The sequence below is a fragment of the Eutrigla gurnardus genome (genome assembly GCF_963514095.1).
Source record: "Eutrigla gurnardus genome assembly, chromosome: 9".
Lineage (NCBI taxonomy): Eukaryota > Metazoa > Chordata > Actinopteri > Perciformes > Triglidae > Eutrigla > Eutrigla gurnardus.
In genome coordinates this window covers 16,014,297-16,033,818 of record NC_139923.1, presented here as the reverse complement: position 1 = coordinate 16,033,818, position 19,522 = coordinate 16,014,297, and the positions used below count along the sequence as shown (strand labels likewise).

At 40.0% G+C, this 19,522-nt stretch overlaps 1 protein-coding gene across 1 annotated transcript in view; it reads right to left on the bottom strand.

Annotated features, from left to right (window-relative positions):
• Positions 1 to 19,522, bottom strand: part of lingo1a (leucine rich repeat and Ig domain containing 1a) — a 131,472-nt gene that overhangs the window by 79,196 nt on the left and 32,754 nt on the right. The window lies entirely within an intron of this gene.

Here is a 19,522-nt window from a genome sequence, read left to right as displayed (position 1 = left end):
ATCACCGTTTTAGTGGCCATAAAAAGCACTGGCATCTCTTTGAAGACCAAGTAATTTTACTACATGAGGGAATGTCTGATGAAGTAGCAGAGAATTACTACAACAGTGCCTAAACTCAAATAAGGTAAACTGTTTATAGAAGCAGTGCACCTCCACTAGCTCAAAATGTTCTTGACATAAGAACCGCACACAGTTCACGTTGACCAGTATATTAACGACAATAAACATGAGGCCATACAGTTCCACTTATTCCATGATTATACATCTACAAGCTCGATCTACAGACTGATTTGCGTACTGCAGCATTCAGTTTGCCCAGTTTTAGAGGCAGGAGTACAAACAAAACAGCAATCACCATCAATGTATGTACTTTACCGCGAGCATGTTTCTTGCATGCGAGGACTGCTTGATGATTCATTTTGCAGCATCGTAACAGCTGCTTCTATCGACATTACATGCCCTGACTGCAGCAGAAAGTATCACCGCCAATGATGCTGTAGTGTATCTGATTGGCCAGATGTTACTGTCACATCACACAGTCTCAGAATACATACAGGTCTTCACCTGGAACCATCTTCATCAAAAAGGGCAGCAACATGCATTGTTGCCCCCCCCCCCCCCCCCATTTATTTCAGCTTTGCAATCTGATACCACATTTACCACATGGCAATAGAGGCAGAGAGTAATATAATTCACAGATGGATTGAGGAGTGGTCCAAGGAAAAGAAAAGGGGGGAAAAGAGGCGATTTCTCGAGCAGCAGATGGTGTGAAATGACTTGAAATTTTGGTGTGAAACAACTTGAGATTTAATGCATGACAAACAAAAAAAGAAAAGAAAAATGCATAAATGACAAAGTGCAAATGAGTGGCATTTTGGGGTTTTGAGATTAATGGTGAATGTGAATTTGTTCTTCTGTAAAATGTCTAACTCCTGACTGGCTGGGACTCAGTACAAACAGTCTGAATAATTTGGAAAGTAAGATAATACGACGCTGACACTTTCATACAGTCAGCTTCTTGCAGTGGCTGAAATCTTGATTGAGGATTTTAGTTTTGTGGTTTCAAATATAGATGAGTGAGGGAAAAGTAATGTTGGCCACAAATACTGTTACTTTCTGGGGTTAAATTGTAATAAATGTAAAGGGATAATTTTAGAACGTGCTGTTGTCTCAAAATGCATAGTTGTTATACTGGGCATCATTGTGCAAATAAACATGGGGTTTCCAAGGGGGGTCATAGGGGTGATTAATTTCAGAGCAAACACAAGTTTTGTGTTAAATATTGGATAATGTTACCTGTTAAATGAACCCATATAAGACATCATTAGAACTGCTAAGAACTTAGGGAGCCCACCTCCTTATTGTTCTTTTTTTTTTTTTAAATCATACAATTTTTAATATTAAAATACAAGTGTATTGAGCATGTTATGGGTTTTATGTTAAAACTTAATTTTAAAAACATTTCACTGTACCTTTATCAAATTAATATGGGTTAAAAACTGCAACATACCCGTGAAATGCAGTTGAGTAAACATATAACATGGAAATAAAAGTTCTACCAAAGTTCAGTACCCATGTGCTTTACTAACTTTCCAGAATGTCTGTAGACCGTGGGCCCTAGTTTCGTGGCGCAGCGCAGGGCGGTGCAGGGTGGCGGAGCCGGCGCAATGCAAGTTTCGACCCGCGCAGCCTTGCGCACCGTCAGTTTGGCAGTTTGGTGGATCGCCTGCGCCAAGATGGGTGTGGCGGCGCAGCAGGGGGAGGCGTCACAGATTCAGCTTGGCGTAGCGGAAGTTTCGTGGCAAAAAGCCTCGCCGAGACTGCGCTGAAAGCTCGCCAGATCCAACCTGGTCTACTTTCGGCGCAAGGCGTAAATAAAGTCCATTCATTCAATGCGAATCACAGCTGGCGGAGTGGAAGTTTGGCTGACGGCGCGCAGTGCGCACACGTCACCGAGACCTCACAGGCAGGTTTCCACAGTTCCAGGCACATTTAAATGCAATAAATAATCACAACAAACACTATTTAATGCAACTAATTGAATCAACACGTGAATTTATATCTATATAGATTGTCCCGTCACATCTGACGTCAGATCAAAGGCGGATGGCACGCGTAACGGAAACTCAGCCTCTCGGACCAAAACATCTCCCTCTCTCTCTCCTGTTTTTTATAATATCGGCATTGTTATTATTATGACTATACGAACGCACAGCGCGTGATGAGCGTGTTGGGAGCGCCGGCGCTGCTTCTGTCATCGGGTTGTCAAGTGACGGATCTTGCACTGAACCTCCCCTAACGCATTAAAGGAGAGGAGAGGAGCTCATTTGATTGGTGAAGATCTGAATCGGCTGTATTAATCCCAGTCCACGCCTCGTCTCCTCCTCGTCTCCCACTCACGCCTTCTTCTCCTCCCTCTTTCCCACTTGCGCGGGTGGACGAGACGGGAGGTGTGCCTGCGCGAGCCTGCGCGGTGCACGAAACTTGCAAAGTCCAGGCGGACACACCCCGTCGGCGCGGCGCAGGTGCGCTGAAAGCTGACTGCGCCTGGTCTACGAAACTAGGGCCCCGTGTCTTCTCTGCATGTGACTTGTCATTGAAATGTGTTTGTGCTCACACTGCAAATTTCCCTTGGGAATAATACAGTTAATCAATTATTCTTAAAAGCTCCATCCAACCGACCCATCAAGTAGTTGAACAATATGACATTTTTTTGCTTTCTTAAAATCAATAATAAATCAAATACATTTCGCACAGGTCCAAAGATCTGAGCACTGCTGACTGCATGGGAAGTTCCCCCCTGAGATTACTCCCCCCATCCAAATAGCCTTATCTGTGATTTGCAACTGATGAACTCGTGAAAGACTCTTGGTTTTGCCCATATGGATCAACTGAGAGGGATGGGGGGGCTTGGTCCATTTCTCACTCACCAGGAGATAAGCGCCGTCTGTCAGCTTGATTGACGTATCAAAGAAGTCATTGTGGGGGGAATTTACTTCTCGATAGGCTTTCTCAGCCATTCGCTGGACTACTTTCTAATATAAACAAGCCAGTCAGACAGACATGGCTGCTTTGTTTGAAGCCATAAAAAGGCATTATGATGCAGATGGATTTTTGGCACAATAAGCCCTGACAATTGAATAGCAGACTTCTGCAGAAGCAGAAAGGGGACAGTGAGGCTCGAGAATGGACAACAACAGTGAATTCAGGATCCAGGATACATGTCTGGAATCACTGATTGGAATGCAGGGCATATGGTGTACGTATTTTCCCCAATGAAAAAGTGTTTCAACTTATTCGTTTGAATTGTAAATGTCAGAAAAGTGTCTTCGGCCCTTTATTGTGAAGCCCACTGGACTCATTTGTTTTGTTTCACGTCCAAAGTGGCACAAAGAGACAAAGAAGCCACTGCTGCTTAACGAGTTATCAATCTGCCGCAACATGTGGGAGAAATGTTTATCTGCAGAGACTTGCTAACTTCAAAGTGTCGACGTAAATCAAAGACTGTAAATACTGACCGAGAGGCCAACTTTCACGCAATGAGGGGGAGCAAGAGAGTTTCACAGTGAAAGACCAAGAGCGGCGTTCTCCTTTGATACAGGGGCAGGCAGATTGCCAAAACACCCTTATCCTCAATTCACCACTGCTCAAATGAGGCTTCAATTATTTAGCCGGAGACCGGCGAAGAATCGCAAGGACCTTGTGCACATTTTAGTCCTAACAAGGGGCTGAAATCCATTTCTCTGACTTGATCACGGACTTCTAAACACCTGATGGATTTCCAAAAATATGAGTAGTGAATCCTGCAGCAGGTTGTCGCATTAAGCACTTCTCATCACCTCCCATCACGCTGCTGCTAAGGAGTTCTGCCTTTTCTGAAGTTGAATACAAGTGCTTTGGAAAACGCATTGACTTGCTGGTCCATTCCTGTTTGACAATGCATAGCATTACGAGTACAACAAAAAAAGGTTTTGGGGGGGACAAGCCATACACATTGCAGCCGTGGGCTCACACTGGGGACTTCATACATCACAGGCCAGAGGTAGCAGGCCACCGAAAATCACACAGGCTGTTTTGCATTCACCTCTCCGTCCTTCAAAAAGCTGAGGTCTTCCGAGAGAAAAGTAATTGGAAATTCAGTTCCACACAGGGTGCCACCATTCTTCAGAGAGTGATACCTACAGTAGCATTTCACCAAACCCCAAGTGGTTTGTTACAGATGAGTCTTGTGATGCAGCCGGGCAAGCAAAGAGATTTCATCTTTGGTCAGTCATTGCTTTTATTCATCAGATGCTACAAAGAGTATGAATTTACAGCTGAAAAAGCAAAAAAGATCAAAATTAGAAATGCTTCTTCGCCACGTTTACTGTCATTCTACATTTATGTATTTAGGCAATTTATGTATTTTCTGCATTTTTTTCTGTTGTGTAACACCCGCTTGTTGCTGGCTTGACAGGGCTCTGTTGGAAAGATGATATAACGGAATCAGAATTACCTGGCTAAATAAAGGTTTAATTAAGAAAATATAATTGAGTGATTACCTTACATAAACAACTGAAACACACCAATTATGAACTGATAAAAAAAAAGAAAATGTTGGAACTGTCACTGCCAAGCAAGGATGTTTTGACTACAGTGCTTATCCTCACTGGTTTCATTCAAGTTAGTTCACCATGCACCAAGCGGGCAGGTCAGTGGGTTTGGATGAAGTTATGGATGTACGTATCTGTAGTTGTGTATTTAACCACCTGCCAAGAGTTTCACCCTGCTATCCTTCCAACTCAGTACTCTTCTAGACAGTTTACATTATGGTTGTTTCGGCCCATTTAGGCCATCCATCATTTGTTTGTTTTTACCACCTGTGAAGTTTGCCCCTCTCCTTCTAGTTATCCCAAATGCTGTCCGCAGGCAGTGCAGCTGGATATATCGCTAATTATTGTTCCTTATTAGCTGGAACAGTAACTTTTTTTAATGACACTATTTACAAAAAACAAAAAAAAAGATTTAGGAATAGCCTTAAAACTTCTCTTGGTCAACTCTGTGTGTGTATGTTGCCCGGAGTCCCTGTGCTTTCTTGTCTTGCAGGTTTCCCTGGATCATGGTAGAACCTGATCCTGACTGCTTCAGCACTGTGGTCTTGTTAGGGTCCGATTGCCGACAACGTCGGACCTGGCCAGGCCCTATTGTAATTGTAATTTGACTTACAGCTAGTACTATAAAGGGGGCTGACTATTGATCAAAGGAATTGATTACAATCTGCATCTCTACTGTTACTAACTCGACTCTCAGGAGTGTGGCTTTCTTGTCCGCTGAGGTCCTGACCGACCCCGACTGCTAACTGGCCTGATGATGGAAGCACCGTATTGGGGCTCCACCTGCCTCGCTGTGAGGCTCCTCATCACTGACTGCTTTCCGGTCCCTGGCGACATGTTTGAGATGGATCCATCTCAGGGTGGCTGTGCATGCCACCATGGACTACTACTACTACTGCTGTTTATATGATTTACTGCTAATACTACTACTACTACTAATACCAATGATGCAGATGGAGCCTGAAGGCAGTTTTTTATTGCCAATTTAGCACTGTAACGCTTGCTCCTGGATGATATTGGGACTTTGAAAATTCTAGTCCTGCTCCATGTGTAAAGTGTTCTGAGATTACTTTTGTCGTGATATGACACTTTAAATAAAATTGAATTCAGTTGAATGAACAAATCTGATCTCTAAAAGTAATTACTACTATTAATGTGATATGCACTGGAACAATTGCTTGCTTAATTAATAGCTACCCCAATGCTCTAAATTACAACACTGCTACCCTTTAAAGGTTGCATAATGCCTGTCATTAATGTAATCAAAAACACATTTTTATTTGGTTGCAAAGCAGCCTCTAGGTCTCAGTAAATGTGAACAGCTCCCCAATGTTCCAATGTGTCTGTATGCCTAATTAGTTTACTTTCAAATATCTTGTTAGAGGAGAAACAAAAGTAAGGAGTAAAAGTAAGAGTCACGTTATTTTATCTCACCTCAAAAACTGTTAAAACAAGTTGGTTTTGCGAGAATTTAAACATAACCTGTTTTCTTTTTCTTTTCTTCTGGCTTGTTTACTAGTTAAAAAGCGCTGACCTAAATTTTCTGTCGCCTTTACTTCCTGTCTAAACTCTACCCTGATTTCCTGTTTACTGATACGGCATATGCCATCTGGGAGCCATTACCATTAAAATCCAAAGAATGACACCCTGCCGGCATGCAGGGGGGATACGTGATTGAGTAAAAAAAGAGACTTTTTTTTTTATTGTCGAGACAGATTTCAAGGTGACAGGAGAGGTGTCGGAAATTTGATTGATCGCACCCAAATTCAATGGAGTCCAATAACACACACAGCTGAGTCAAACCACCTGGATCAATACAGTTCCAAGTGAGTAAGGTGGATATGTATTTGTCTTTTCTGTGAGAGCATTATGTCATAAATCAGGTGCAGTTGGTAATTACTTCATACGCTAACTGACAGACATTATGATTAGCTCGGGAGTCGTGCTCATTATTATTGCCAAACTAACTGAACATAAACAAGGGGCTAGTTTTCTATGTGATGTGCAACTTGTGAGCACTCAAAATGCAGGCTTGGTAGATGGACAGATGGAGAGCAGAAATACTTAAAATCCCACAGTACTGCACTTATATATTATGAGAATATGACATTTGAACCCACGCATTACAAAAGGAAATGCTATTTTGGTATCGCATACAGTACCTTCTGATAACTGACCACGGATATATGAATTGTAATATTTCAAGAAAGTATGATACATTTCACAATGGCGCCACATCAAAAGGTCACTTCACAACTATCGAGAGCTCTTTAAGCACCACAATATTTCTCCATAAAACTGTGGAAAGCAAGGTCTGTGGATTATCCCAAGTTATGGTAATATTGTGTTTTGACACAGATGTTATTCTGCAGATGACATTTTTTTATGGTTTAAATGCACAAACCATGTCATTCCTCTCCATTGTGTTAGGGCGATGGTGGTCTCAGTTGCAGAGAGAAACCTCTGCAAATAAAATAAACTATTATATGGAGGACTTTAAAATCCAGCAGGAATACTTCTTATTTGTTTATCTTCATTTCGGTGGGAAACATGAGCAGCAACCTCCGGGCCTGAAAAGTGAAGCCAATGCAGCTATGCCTGAAATTTTAACTCTTTCTAACAGCTATCATGGGGCAAAAAAAAAAAAAGGTTAGATTGTATAGAAGTGTATGAGAAAAAGTGGCTCCATCGTGATTGACAACACTGTCAATGGGATCTGTCTGTGTTTCCCTCTTAGAACTTTGACCTTTTCACAGTGTGGTTTCAGATCATGAAAGTGGATTGTAACATTATGGTCCTGGTCCGCATTCGGTTTTAGTTAGCTCCACACTTAAATGTCACTTGCAAAAAAACAAGACTGCAACAGCCACAAGCCAACATGGCGAAGGCTGAAATGCCGAACTTGAGGCTTCAAAACTCTAGTTCACAAACCAATGTGTGACTGCAGAGTGACTTTGTCCATTTCTTATATTGGGGAATTCATAATTACAAATGTGTGGCCAATGTCTATTTATTAGGAAGTGCCAATGCAATACGTCACATCAGCACTGATACTGACCCTATTAACCTCATCAGGTATTGACCATGAAATGGATTTTTCTCAGTCTCATAATACAAATTCATGCGTTTCCTCTATTAGTTACATTCATCCAAATCACAGTCCACCGCAGTAATTCCTGATTCCATGTTATCTTACAAAATTGACTATGGCTTTCACCACTGGGGCATAGAGCTAGGTAGATAGCTAGATAGGATGATTACTCGATATCCACTTTGAATTTTTCTGGTATTTTTCAAGCCCGAAAAGTTTAAATCTATTTAAAGGTCACATCAGTGTGATTGACCCTGAAATCATATCATGTATCAGGTGCTAGAGACGGAGAGTAAAATATATGGACCATGTAGTTAAATATTGTTTAACCATTAACAACATAACAACTTTTAGCCATCATTCATAAAAAAGTAAATCATTAGTCTATTAAACTTAGTGTAAGAGTTTTTTTTTTCCTTTATTGGTAACAAAAGAAAGAAACGGAAGAACGGAAAGACATTTTAGTAGTTATTCTATGATTTGTTATTTCAACAGTTAATGTTATACTGAGTATAACATTTTACATTATATTAAGTATTTTGTGTCAATGATTATCAAATGATGCGTAAACCTTAAATAAATCATTGTAACGCAAATATAACATTATTTAGATGGTTGTTAAAACTTGGATAAAACGGTAAATAATTGGTTTCTGGTCCATCTAAGTAATATTTAAAGATGTTTATAAACAGTGTATTAATATTTACAAACAATTAGTAACCATGAACAAATTGTATAACATTTAATGTGTGCAAAAGTAAACTGCTAAAATAATATATTTTGTAATATAATTGTTAATAATAATATAATTGTATTATTTTATTGTTATTATCTCACTCAATTTCATATTGCACAAAATAATGATAACAAATTATAGCATTTGATGATTGAAGTGGTGACGATCCGAACAAAAAAAACGTATTTAGTCACCGAGAGGCTGAACGGGGGAAAGTTGCTCGACGCGCTGGCTGTCAATCATGCACTGAAATCCGTATGTACGAGTTTCGTATTTTATTGTTCCAGGTCTTCAATGGTACATATGATACAGAAAATAACAGTTAAACTAGTGCAATGGTTCAATAGCCAAAGTGTGCGATAGCGGTCAGCAAAAAGTAGGCTTCCTCCCAACACCCCCTCTCCTTCCATTCATACAAACAAACAAACAAACAACGCCGGTGAACAGCTGATAACCCTTACTTCCTACAACCCCGCACCACGTGATCATAAATTACCGTAAATGACTAATCAAAGGTTTTACAATAACTATATGGCTCTTACAATGATTATCATTCCATTTTTGCTAACAGTAAAATGAATAAATTAAGTTTAATTAACTATCAATTTGCGATGTATTTATAAGTGCTGTTGCAAAGAAGAGCAATTTAACTGCACCATCCATATATTAGATTATGGTAGTGACTATTAAGTGATTGATTAATTGGTCATAAGTGATTGATTAATTGGTCATGTTGCTTGGTAGTCACTACATAGTATATCTGCTGCCCAGGCCCTAAACTTGAGTGTTTGGGCCCAAACACATTCAACTATATCGACCACTCATTTCAGATAATATCTAATGATGTCGCCCTGCCCGGATGCAAAAACCTCTCAATTAACCTAATCTTCACTTTACATTCAGCTCCACTTTCAAGAACAACAACACAGTTGTGCCACAGAACAGAATCCGTCACTGAAGTTGCTCAGCCAAAAGACTGCACCAGATGCTTGTGTAAGATTATCATGCATACTAATGGCAGCAGACTTTTCACAGCACTGCCTAAAAATGTTAATTTTCCCAAGATGAAATAATCTAACATGCAGTTTTAATTAGCAGTTAGTTTTCCACAATTTTGAATCTATGAAAGCCATTATTGGGGGGCCTGTCAAGGGGGACTTGCACAAGTCAAAATCTGCATTTGTGAAAAATATACTTGGACCAATTTTTCTAATTTCTTTTTGGACAATATGATATCCCGGGCCACTGAAAAATGCCACATTAAAGGAGAAATCCGGTCATTTTTGACCCCATTTTCATTGTCCCCAGGGTCATCCCGACTTATTCGAAGCAAAAAACCCGACAAAAATTGACGTTGCCTAGCCCGAGATCTGTACCTGCCTGGCAGCCTTCCAGACTCGCTCCAATGCTTACCCATTGGGGCAACTTTTATCTGCTTTCCTGGGCCTCAGGAACCAATTCCAAGACCTATGCAACACAGGTTGGGTCCATACGAGACACCACGGCGCTCGTTTAGCTCAAATAGTGTGGCAAAACGACATAAATATGTGTGTTTTTGCATGGAGTTACTCACCTCAAATCACTCCGTAGACATTAGCAGTAGATAGCCGAGCGCCTGTCATCCCTCCCAGTCACCGCAGAAACGAAAACGTTTTCCTCGTAGTTTTGATTTTGTATCCATAAAGAAACGATCGAGCAGTGCAGTCGTCATGTCCATAATAAATCCATGAAGCTGTTATGTCCATATTATGTTACAACATAGCAACGACTGCTTACAGCTAAACAGTAGCCGGGAGCCAAAACAATGCAAGTCTCGCGCAAGTTCCCGTCTGCCGTCCTCACTCTGGAGCTGTTTTCAAGCCAGTACAGTGACAAATCTTGGACAGTCGCGCGAGGGTCACTTTGATCTCACTCTGTTGATGAGAGACTGCAGACTGCACACGCGACTCCCACTCGTGCTGTCAACACAACTAGCCTACTGAGACTGCGCAAGATTTGTTGTCGCCGTAGCTCGTTTCTTTATGGATACAAAATCTACGAGGAAAACGTTTTCATTTCTGCGGTGAGTGGGATGGACGAGCCCCCGGCACGTTACTAGCTGAAGCTATCGTTGCTATGTTGTAACATAGTCATACATATGGACATAACAGCTTCATGGATTTATTACGGACATGACGACTGCACAGCTCGGTTGTTTCTTTATGGATACAAAATCTACGAGGAAAACGTTTTCGTTTCTGCGGTGACTGGGACGGACGACAGGCGCTCGGCTATCTACTGCTAATGTCTACGGGGTGATTTGAGGTGAGTAACTCTATGCAAAAACACACATATTTATGTCGTTTTGCCACACTATTTGAGCTAAACGAGCGCCGTGGTGTCTCGTACGGACCCAACCTGTGTTGCATAGGTCTTGGAATTGTTTTCTGAGGCCCAGGAAAGCAGAAAAAAGTTGCCCCAATGGGTTAGCATTGGAGCGAGTCTGGAAGGCTGCCAGGCAGGTACAGATCTCGGGCTAGGCAACGTCAATTTTTGTCTGGTTTTTTGCTTCTAATAAGTCGGGATGACCCTGGGGACAACGGAAATGGGGTCAAAAATGACCGGATTTCTCCTTTAATGCAGCATAAAATGAAGTCAGTTGCAAAGAAGATAGAAGTGCTTCTTATTTTTTTTGCAATCCCCTCAGTCAAGATGAATGTGGATTATTTAAATCTGCAGAGTCTAAATAAGGCTAAATGGAAGGAGTGGTGCAAATCAGAATGTACCCAAAATAAAATGCATGTGAAAGAGTCGAGGGACACTTAATTTATTCAAACATTGTGAGCAATTATATTATCTTAATGAATGAACGAGACCGCAGTTAAGACGGCATTACTTTGTATCTTTTAGAAGCTAACTGATGATAAAAGATGTGACAGTAGACTTTCTGGGAAAACAAGATGTTTTCTAGACATAAACTGCCTCATGAACCTGTACAAATAAATTCAAACTATAAACAAGAAAATGCAAGCAGAGTACAAGTACATCCAAGTTCTTCACTCTGCTCTGAATAATTTTCCTTTTCTTTTCTTTTTTTAATTTTAAACATGTGAACTTAATGTTCTCCTTAGTTATGCAGGTTGTAGAATGTCTATTATTATATAACATTACTTTGGCTTACTTACTAAACCTTGATTCAATTTAATTATCTTTCACCAAAATGTTGAACTCCATTGTATATAACCCAACATGAAGAGGAGTTTTAATTTAAAAATGGCTGCCATTTTGGTAGGGATTGAGGAAAAAATTAAGTTAGGTAAGGGACGGAATAACCACAGTTGAGTTATATGATGCTGCTGAATTTCTCTCATGTTACTGGCAAAGCAAGGAATAATGATACAGTTAAGCTGAATAGGAATAAGAAACCCTGTATTCCTTACCTTACTTACTTATGTTTTATTTTCTGGCCATATTGCTCCATTAATTCGGCCAACTTTTTATTTTCCAAAAGGAGATTTTTTACATTTTGTTGCGCACACAAGGACACTGATAATAAAGTGGCTGCGAGTCGAAAGGAAAAGACAATTAATTGGCTGTCCGAAAACCCTTCATCACACCCTCCAGGGTATTTATTTAAAGTTATTGTCGTGTCGATTTAAATTAACTGAACTCCGAAGAAGTCGGACATATAACCGGCAGTTATCGCGTCACCACCCAAACACTGGCGGACCGGGAGCACGAGGACGGAACATCAGGGCGACGCTCGAGCTGTCAGGGAGAGCGAGATAGGCTACCAAGCATCACACACTGTGGTGGCCAACTCCAAACATTGAAATATGTGCATTGTCCTCAACACTGTATATATATACATATATGTATAACAGATACACATACCATCCATCCATTATCAACCGCTCACGAACTGTCAATTTCTGATTTTCATCAAGGAAGGAAAAAGCTTTCAGTGCATATACACCTCCCTCAAGTGTCTTTAAACAAAACATGAAGTCGCTATCAGCAGCACGAAGCTCTTGCAGCAGCTGACCTGATGCTCTGACCTTCCTGTGAGGAAGGGCAATCAAACAGGAGGCTTATCTACGATGAGAAAAGACTATCTGTAGCTTCTTTTAAATAATGCAGCTCAGCTATCGTTTAAGTATTTCCGGTTGATAAGCATTATCTTGTTTCTGAATAGACATTACACATTTTAACACAGTCTCACGATGGTTAATCTTTGTTAATGCTGGACTTTTAAAGGAGGAGAACAGCATGTGAAAGAATGGAATGAGTTGAATCTGTTCACAGCCTTACTTCCAGACTCTTTCCCCCCCTCTTGTTCTCAAAGCTCCGGGGAGCTCTTGTAGGGAGCGAAAAGGGATATTTTTAGCTTGATCCACAATCGCTCCTGTAAATAATTACCCTCGTTGCAGTTAAAGCTGCCAGCTCATCGGATTGGATGAGCGCACGGCATCAAACGTCCAAATAAAACAAACGGGGATGGGGACATTGCATCTACACGGGCCTCATGGTGATGAGAGACCAAGCATGTTCGCTCAGACCATAGTACAATGGCTGTGGGAAAAAAAGGGTTTGAAATATGGAAATGGGAAGTGTAGCTATTGCACCGATCTGCTTGGGGAGCTGTTAATGTGTAAAAATAAACATAAAGAATGTGATAGCCTTATGAAGATGTTAACACCCCAAACTGCTGTAATGGAACTGCTTGGTGGCCAACAGTAGACTCCTGTTGCATCGGGCGGTTCCCAAATGTGATTGTTTATCCATGTAGCCCTCCTTAAGCTTACAAGTACTCCCCTAGTCCATGGCTGTAAACAAGAATATGCTCTTAGCAACGCTTACCTGGTTAAATAAGGATGAAAGAGAAGAAAATTCAAGACGATGGTCAATTAAAATCTGCTGTTCTCTTGTCTACTGCACTTGGACACATAGAGTGCAGCACATTACTATTGATATATCTTGGTCAAGTTAAGTAGGGGACAGTGGTGTCTATTGTGTTTGAATGGGACGATATGAACATTTTCACATCACGAATATCCTAAAATAAGATTGTGATTCCCGATATTATCCTGATAATCATCAAAATGTGCTTAAAACTCTTAAAATGGCACATAAACTTCCTGTTATGCCTTCGCATTTTGTGAGAAAGATGTTTTGGGGGGTCAACATATGTGATGCACCTTATTTTAGATAACCCTCTTAAAATACATTGTAGAAAAGCACAAACAATCTTAAATAAGGTGCTCCCTGTTTGTCCAGTATTTCTCACTATTTTTCACTTGTCTACCAAGATAGTGCCCAGCTTTTTCAAGTCACAAGATATACAATTATCCCAATGATGGACATTTACCATTACCTTTTTTATCCGATCCACAATAAAATCCTATAAGGTCCCATCCCTATTTGTATGTTTTGTTATGAGTTGCAGGTTCATACACAACCATCCAAGCTGCAATGCAATATAAAAGATCGTATAAAGACGGAAAGCAATATACAGTAGCTGGCAGAAAATGTGCCACAGTCGGCCACCCTGTTTACAACATCATTTTTCATCCGCTGTCCATGGTGCTGAAAGTTGCGATCCGTAGGTGTGCTGAGTGCTGAAATATATGATGAAAATATATAGAGTGTCCATGTGTTCATGTGTGCCTGCATGAACATGTGACACTTAATGGTCTCTGTTTGGGCTAGTATGGTCAAACTAAACTGGGGGGAAACAGCAAGCCTGCCTCTGTTGAAATGCTTGTTAGTAGGTGCATTTTGTTACCAACCAACAAAGACAGGCTTCCACCTTTCCCCTAAATCCCCAAGTTCTTAAATCTGAACAAAAAAGCATCCTTTGAGAAAGCATTGTTTCCTGATGAGCTTTATAGTTGCTCAGACATGAACTGAGAGCCTTTTTCGGGGCCAAAAAGTGGAGGACTCTGATTTCACTGTCGAGAAATTCTCAGGGGCCCACTCTTTTTTTTAGGAGAATAGGCAGTCCTTTGGTAATTTATGAGGACTGTTTGATGAAGCTGACGCAATTCCCCTTCTGCTGTGATGTCACTGATGTTATCTATCTGCCTTTCATCTTTTTTCGGCTTCACCGCCTTAGCAGCATGCTGCATAGCTGCCTCATTTCTTCCTATCTGGAGCCTGCCTTATTTCTCTGGGTGTAAGGCGGTGCGTTGATTGTTCTATCCTCTGGGCCTGCATAAAAGCAATCTAATTTGGCCAAACAATGCCAAATCCTCCAGTGACATGTACCAACTGTGAACCTGCTAGATCAGATCAACTAACAGACGTCATTGCCTTTCAACACAAGCTGCCAAATATGTGTCCAAAACAATGGTGTCAAACTTTCCAAATCAAAGCCTCACTCTATAAGCCTTGACACAATCCATCTTTGCTCCGCACAAAGAAACATTTCTGAAAGGTAACTGCAAAAAGATTCCTTAGAGGTAAACATGAATATTTAACAACATATTCTTATCTTAACTTTTTCTTACTTGTTATCGTGTTGTGGGCTTGTATTAGTGTGTCACATCAGAGTCTGCAAACAGTAAAAGAGCGTGTGTTCATGACAACTGTAATTTAGCATCATGAATGTCCCGATAATGCAAGAAGGCCACATGTCCTGCATCATATGTGAAAGCCTCGCTTTCAGAGATAAATAAGCTGGGCTCAGAGGTTAGAGCCAGTTGTCCTCCAATCGGAAGATTGGTGATACAAACCCCGGCTCCTCCAGTCTGCATGTCGAAGAGTCCTTGGGCAAGATACTGAACCCCAAATTGCCCCCAAAGGCTGTGCCATTGGCGTGTGAATGTGTGTGAATGAGATTAGCTCCTGATGTGCAGGTGGATCCTCTGCCATCAGTGTATGATTGGGTGAATGTAGACTGAATGTAGTGTAAAGTGCATTGAGTAGTCGACAAGACTAGAACAGCACTATATAAATGCAGGTCCATTTACCATTTACCATTTAAAGGCCAGTCTATAATTTTTAGCAGCATCAGCAGCAGAAATAAGGGAGCTGCTGAAGCCAAGGAATGGGGCGAAATAATGAGTGCTCTTTATGTCGTGTCACCTGAGGGTCATAGTGAAATAAAGAAGAAATTGTTCAATATGAAAAATGTCTCACCACAGCAAAGTGACCAATGACTGCAATAGGAGGTGGTCAAATAATAAAAGTTGTTTTGCAGTTTGAGATCTGCAAATTGGTATAGTAGTGTTATACAATTGCATCAACAGCCAATTTAAATTAAGAGTGTTAGCCTACATGAATAAAGAATTGTAGCTATAGGCCAATAATTTGAATTGTGTGAACTGAGTCAAACATAATTATGAAGTATAGGGTTTTCAAACTCAAAATTGCTTAAAAGCAATGAAACGTGATTGTACATTTGATTACTTTGCAAGCAATTTTGAGTTTGTGAAAAACGTCGGCTTCAGCAGAATTGCAAATTACTCCTTTGACAAGTCTGCAACACTCTTTCATAGTCATAGTCATTTAACCAAAAAGACTGTTTTTTACCAAACCTAACCAATTCAATATTTTTTGCCTAAATCTAATCTTTGTAGCATATTTTACATTTGAAACTAACAAACTGCAACCATTCAGGCCCGAAAATTTGTTAATTTCCCTCCGAAAATTTGTTAATTTCCCTGGGAATGTAATTGAAAATGGAGTCCAGGTGTACGATGTATTTATTTAGAGGAAAGGGTTGCCATGAACATGACAAAAATGAACCATTTTGTTTTTGTTATTTTTTTCATTAGTAAGATCACCAAAATGTAAGTTAAACTGATTAACATGAATGAACATTGAGGATAACAACTACTAGTTCTGATGCTGTTGCAGTTGTTCAGTTCAAAAACTGGTTGGACATCATGAAACAATGCATGATGTCCATAAATAACTAACCCATGCTATGAATACATTATTTATGGGTCAGGCTCTGGTGATTCAGTATGTTTGGGGTTAGGGTGTCCTGTATTCTGTCCTCTTTCAAACTTCACGGGATTTGGTGGGATTAATTCACTCCACAAGCCAAATTACATCTAATTAAAAAGTACATACTCAAGATGTTTATAAGTAACACATCACCCCTTTTTCACCACTGTCATATATCCTACACTTAATGAACCCGAGCATAGCTTGGCATGTCGGGGTCAGAACATCTGGAATAATGTTAAAAGTTAAAATTAGTTTTTTTTGGAAACCTACTGAGTTCTATAAACGTAAGAAAAAATTCAGACTGAATACTGTGATCAAACCAAGAGTAAAATCTTTATAGAAGAAAATCATGGTAACCTTGGGCCAACATTAGTTACAGTACAATGGCTGAGGTATTTGCCATTCAGAAGGTTTTATTTTGTATTGTTTTGTCAATTTTTTGAATAGAGTGGTTGCCGTTTTGCTGTGGTACATTTTAAGGAGTTGCATTGAAATAAACAGAGCATAAAATAGAAAGCAGCACAACTCAGTGCCAGCACACACTCCCACAGCTAGTCTCCCAAAATGTACTGGGACTATAGACAAAGAAATAAAAATATGCACTTTACCCTCTTATACGTCCGTTTCCCAAGCCAATTTCACTGCAGTGAAGTTGGACCTGCAGGTTTAAGGTTAATGTTTAATTAAATTAAAGCACTTGCAATCACGTAGTTTAGGAGGGCATTGAATAACATAAATCTAGTTGGTGATTAGAGGACAAACACAGATACAACCATAAGGTCACTTAATCTCAGAGCTCACATTTCTTTAAGCAGTGTGTGTTTTTTACACCTCATCCAGTAGAATTTCACAGTGAACATATTCAGTATTTTCCTCATTCCTTTTGAGCTGGTGAAAAAAAGCCATTGTATCAGCGAATAAGCCTGCTCCTTCTCTATGAGCCATTTCTGTAGCTTTGACTAGCTATTTTCTGTACTTAGAAGCAGTATGTCATGTTCCCTATCAATGACGTGTTCAGTGCAATGGGAAAAAACTTGATTTTGTTTCTGGAAAACGAAAGTAATTATGTAAAAAGTACGAAATCTCTCAACACGGATCATCCAAATCAATCTGCACCAGACTATGGATATGATTATAAAACATAGTACACAATTTGTTTTATATTCAACAGTATTTTATGTTGAGGACCATGGGAGTACTATTCTTTGAGTGAAGGTTCATCTTAATAATAAATGAGCATATGGAATGCCTATAGCCGTTAATGCACTAGCATTGCCTTCTTTCACGTGTATGCCTTTGCTACATTTTACCTGTGGTACTTTTGACCTTGTGCATATAGTCTTCCCAAGTCTGTGAAACCTTGTTCGTCATGTGCATGTGATGTTCAGTTGAGCATCAGTCCCAGTACATTTTAAGTAAATGAAAAGGCATTACTGCTCTGAAAGAACTTAGCATGCAACATGATGATTGGCTGCCGTATTGCCCCATGGCTGATCGGTGCCCTCTGATGCACTGATGTGAGCCTTTGTGTTTCTGCCAAATAACACATCCTGCTTAACAATTAGGATGCCCTCATCAGGAGGTTCTTTATAAAATGTCAATACTTTGCCTTTTTTGAGGGGTTGTTGCACAGGAGAAGAAAAGAAAATGGGATACTTTTTTGACTTGTTAATGAAAAGCTTGAAAACCTGAAGACACAGTAATAATAATAATAATAATAATAATTGATACGTTATATATAATAATATTAACGCCAAGACACTTTGGACAAATGTAGACAGTGCAGTCAGTGTGGTTTCACAGGGGCCCATGGGGGGGTTAGGTGGCCTGTAGAGAGCAGCCCACCAACAAGGTGATGGGAGGATAATGGGCCCTTTGCGAGCGATTCCGATTATTTTCATTGGTATTTCGGTATGAAATAATGATTGCTGGGTAATATGTATTTTGATGTTTCAAATGTCAAGTCATAATTGGATCATGTGACGAGACGCCATACAGTAGCTAGTCCTGTGTTTACATACCTACTTTTTTAGTACAATAGTAACTCATTTGATTGTAAAATCCAACACATCATTGGTCAATTATATATAATACACCTAATGGTGTGTGGGTGCCTGCTAACATCTTCATCAGTGAATAACACCTTTTGATGCAGGAGTGTGGCATGAAAGATTGGACAATGTGCCTGTGCAGTCTTTTTTGGTCACTTAGCATCTTAATATAACCATAAAACCATAAACACATGCATCATACATCTTTTTTTGTGGTTAACAACCAAGTGATATGTGCTGTAATATGGGAGGTCTCAGTGTGCAAACTTATCTCCTACAAAATGACATTGTCCATTAGATTAAACTGCATTCTCAATGACTTTCTCCTCCCTATGCACACTCATGTGCAACTTATTTTCGATTAGTAGAAAGCAAATGGTGTCCACGACAAAGAAGTTTCTTCACAATGCAGCTTTGGGGACGGGGCTGCTCTATGTGGTAAACAACTACTGACACTTGTCGACAGTGCTGATGCTTCTTGACTTACTAAAGGTTACCCTCTTTTCATTTTATATAACACAATCGCACACACGAATAAATGCACCATCTCATTTAGTCCAAACACAGGTACTTGTGTACACAATATGGTGTTCATTATTAAGTTAATGACTCATTTGTGCTATTGGTGTCTCTGGATCACACTGTGATGATGCACATACACTTCTAAGGGACTTAATATCGTGTACAAGCAGCACATTATGACTCACATAACATAACAAATCCCCAGTCTTAGTCATCACAAAATGCACTTCCCCTCTTTTAATGTATCACAAGTATGGGTTGTTTGTCATATCAACATTTTCGTCATCTGGAATGTATTCAATAAATTAAACAAAGGATCATACCAAAATAGTTTAGCATTAACTCTGATTAAGATCAATACTGTCTGTGTCTAATGAAATGACTGTTAGGAAAAGCACTTATATGCGTTGTAATTCATTTGTTGCAATATCCCACCTTTTCCATACTACAAAACACACTAAACCACAGTCAAAATTTAATTTTAGTCTGACTTTAGATAAGGTGTTTATGCTAAGAATGAGGAAAATTGTATGAATAGCAAATGGAAGACAGGGGCAAATGGAAGACAGGGAGCGAGCTAGAATGCTGAGTATCG